We start from the raw sequence: 4,261 nt of genomic DNA, 5'->3' as shown, positions 1-4,261 counted from the left end.
TCCAGGCTTTGAGCTGTCAGCACAAAGCCCGACGCAAGGCTCAAACTCACCAACTATGAGACCATGACCTGAGCTGAAGTTGGATGCTTAACTGACTGAGCCACCCAAGTGCCCCTAAATAATTATGTTTATATAGCAAGATAATTTAATACCACAAATTCCTTGACCAGAAGCAATGTCAGTGGAATACTAAGATGGCAACTAAAGCATTTTGTTAGGCGATGCTGGCAGAAGCATTATGGGAAAGAGAAGGAAATCTGTATACAGAATAGGCTTGGCTTCACTAAGGATGCATTTCTATTCCTGTCATGATGGAAAGGACACAGTGTAATCAACCTACCACCAAGTAGCTCATTGGTTCCTTCCCTCTACTCCCCCAGGGATGGGGCCATACTAAGGACTCAGTATTGGTCTCTGGCATGTTAGGTACTCACAGTAATGGTAGCTAGGTCAGCTATGTTGTTGAAGCCCATGTATAGTGTTCATTGCTGCCACCATAACTACTTTGTTCATGAGTCCAACGAATAAGCAATCAATTGGCAGGGGAAGAGGCTGACATTTATACAAAGTGCACCTTTGTCCACCTGATTACTGAGAGAGTCCTATACAGTAAATACCTATTGATGGGCATTCAATTGACACACATATATCTTTATACTCTGTGATCATTGTGAAAAATCTATTCACAGACCTCTTCACCAGACATCTTTCCCACAAATCTTCCAATCTGATTCTTGCCAAACCCTTAACTATCTAGCTAAGCCATTAGTACCTGCTTATAAATCAGTGCAGTTCTATGATTCTGACCATTTCGGAATCCAAAGTGGACAACTAGATGTATGGTTCAAAGTTCTGCCAATAAGGGAATTTCCCTTCATTGCCATCTTTCTGGGCCATCAGTGAATGGGGCTTTAATGTTGCAGTTACGCACTTTTGGTTTGGGGCAGCATATTGTGTGAAAACACCTATAAACAAGGCTCGGGTTTTTTTTCCTTTTCAGTCAACTGATCATAACAAAATTCCTTGAGGTCATGAGTTGGGGGAAAGGAGACAATACAGCACAGTTTGGTTTCAGAGGAGTGTGAGAGACTCAGTCATGCACCTTACTTGTACATGATGGACCTGCTTAAGTCTGATCTCTTATGCACCATTTCCACTTCACGGACATGCCCAACCTCATGGTTTAATGGGCAGATGACATCCAGTTAATTACAGGAAGTTCAGGTTGCCTGGTCATTTGATGTCCTATGGCTAGTTCTTTATCAGGACCCAGAAATAGGCTTATGGCTCTCTGTCAAAGGATAATCGTTAGCTGCAAAAGAGGATATGCATTTTCTTCAAAACCTTAGAAGTATGTGCCATGATTCTTCTATGGTACTTGCCAGAGACTCCACACGGCTACAGACACAAGTATCATTGGATCTGGTGGCCCAAGCAGAAAAACAGCTTGCGGTGCAGCCTAGATTTGCTACAGAGCTTTATTTTGCTCTAGTTTCCATTCAAACTCTCAGTGCTATGGGTTACTTAGTAATTGGGTCAAAGTAACATATTAAAGTGTGGCATGCTTTGCCTCCAATACTTACAATAGTCTACCAAGCTTTTGTGCCCTGCACCGCCCCCACCATGTACTGTTTTGTTTGTTTGTTTGTTTGTTTGTTGAGTGATACATGGTTGTGGTGTGGCAATGTGCCGCTAAGAGGGTATTTTGACATGCTAAAGATCACTGGACTCTCAGAAACTTTACTGAGGTGGCAGACCCCTGAATTTTCATAGGGTCTATCTTCCCATCCCCTGGTTCATAAAGCTTCACAAAGATATTTGTAGTACTTGCTACATCCTGTTCATCAAATTCAATTTGCATAATTCCATCAATGTCATGGGTCAGTGTGATATTTTATGCAATGTCAAGATGATCAAGATCTCTGCAGACTATATTATGGCTAAGAGCAGGTATGCTGACGTAGCATGAAGCAAGATGGTGAAGTCGTGCTGTGGACTCTGTCAGGGAAAAACAAACTGCTTTTGGTGGTCCTAGCAAATCACTAAAAATGGTGGGGGGGGATGCATTTTCCATATTACGTTTAAGGAGCTGTGTGGATTTGTTCCAGCAAAGGAAATACATCTGGAAGGGCTGCTTCAAATGACTCACCTTCTGATCAACATTAAAACAATGTAGTTATGCTTTAAAGTCCATCTGCCTTCTGCACAGACCAAATAGATGAGTTAAATTGAGATGTAATAGGAACCAAGACTTCTGCATCAATCAAATGTTTAATGATGATTGTAGTCTCTGTAATCCAACACGTCCTATTCTTTTGGTTTACCATCCTGGTAGAGAGGAGGAATTCCAATAGCTTCCCCTTGACTCTTCATAACCTAATGACCCTTAGTCCATAAGTAGGGAGCTAATATGGTTGCCTAATATGTTTTTAACAATAATACATTCTGGACCTGGGGGAAAAACATGGGGAGGGCTCATAGGCCCACTGAGCCCACTGTGATTCAAACTGAGCCTATAACTCAACTTATCACCTGACCACCATAAATCTCCACTTTGAATGTCAGACCAGCAACATATGGGTCCCTAGCAGTTAGCATCAGTTGAGAACCAGTATCTAATAATCCCCCAAAAGTCTGGGTGTTTCTATTTCCCAATGCACATTCACTCTAGAAAATGGCCACAGGGAAACTTACAGCAATGCTTCAGGGACCTTCCCCAAGAGAACCCAGCCTCCCCTTAAATTGAAGGGCTCTGGGCCTCTGAACTGGTTTAGGTCTGGAAACTGGATGAGAGGCTATGGCTATCCTTTCTGATAGACTTGCCTTCATTTTCACATATTTGACAAATATGTATTAACACAGCCTACTCTTAGTATACTCTTTTTTTTCCCTATACATTGTCATAAATATTATAAAGGAAAACCAATGATCTAGTAAGTTCTCACAAAAAATGCAATCATAAAAAGTACTTCACGGCTCTCTGCTCCTCCCCGTTCGACAGACAGCCGCATCTTCTGGTGCAGTGCCAGCCGCGTCCCCAAGACACGATGGTGAAGGTTGGAGTCAATGGATTTGGCCGTATTGGGGTGCCTGGTCACCAGGGCTGCTTTTAACTCTGGCAAAGTGGGCATTGTCACCATCAATGACCCCTTCATTGACCTCAACTACATGGTCTACATGTTCCAGTATGATTCCACCGACAGCAAATTCCACGGCACAGTCAAAGCTGAGAATGGGAAACGTGCCATCCATGGAAAGCCCATCACCATCTTCCAGGAGTGAGATCCCGCCAACATCAAATGGGGTGATGCTGGTGCTGAGTATGTTGTGGAGTCCACTGGGGTCTTCGCCTCCATGGAGAAGGCTGGGGCTCACTTGAAGGGTGGGGCCAAGAGGGTCATCATCTCTGCCCCTTCTGCTGATGCCCCCATGTTTGTGATGGGCGTGAACCATGAGCAGTATGACAACTCCCTCAAGATTGTCAGCAATGCCTCCTGCGCCACCACCTGCCTGGCCCCTCTGGCCAAGGTCATCCATGAACACTTTGGCATCGCGGAGGGACTCATGACCACAGTCCAGGTCATCACCGCCACCCAGAAGACATGGATGGCCCCTCTGGGAAGCTGTGGCGTGATGGCCGAGGGGCTGCCCAAAACATCATTCCTGTTTCTACTGGTGCTGCCAAGGCTGTGGGCAAGGTCATCCCTGAGCTGAATGGGAAGCTCACTGGCATGGCCTTCTGTGTCCCCACCCCCAATGTGTCCATCGTGGATCTGACCTGCCTCCTGGAGAAAGCTGCCAAATACAAAGACATCAAGAAGGTGGTGAAGCAGGCATCAGAGGGCCCCCTCAAGGGCATCCTGGGCTATGCTGAGGACCAGGTCATCTCCTGCGACTTTAACAGTGACACCCACTCTTCCACCTTTGACGCTGGGGCTGGCATTGTGCTCAGTGACCACTTTGTCAAGCTCATTTCCTGGTATGACAATGAATTTGGCCACAGCAACCAGGTGGTGGATCTTATGGTCCACATGGCCTCCAAGGAGTAAAAGCCCCCTGGATCACCAGCCCCAGCAAGAGGAAGAAGAAGAGAGAGGCCCTCAGCTGCTGGGGATTCCTTGCCCCAGTTCAGTACCCAACACACTTGAGAATCTCCTGACCTCCAGTTTCCATCCCAGACCCCCTGAAGAAGGGGAGGGGCTTGGGGAGCCCTACCTTATCATGTACCATCAATAAAGTATACTGTATCCAAAAAAAAAAA

At 45.6% G+C, this 4,261-nt stretch overlaps 1 pseudogene; it reads left to right on the top strand.

Annotated features, from left to right (window-relative positions):
* The first annotated feature begins 2,992 nt into the window (after positions 1-2,992).
* Positions 2,993-4,261, top strand: LOC132664430 (glyceraldehyde-3-phosphate dehydrogenase pseudogene; annotated as a pseudogene).

The sequence above is a fragment of the Panthera onca genome, chromosome F2 (assembly GCF_046562875.1).
Source record: "Panthera onca isolate mPanOnc1 chromosome F2, mPanOnc1 haplotype 2, whole genome shotgun sequence".
In the NCBI taxonomy this organism is placed as follows: Eukaryota; Metazoa; Chordata; class Mammalia; order Carnivora; family Felidae; genus Panthera; species Panthera onca.
This window is presented reverse-complemented; position numbering and strand designations above follow the sequence as displayed.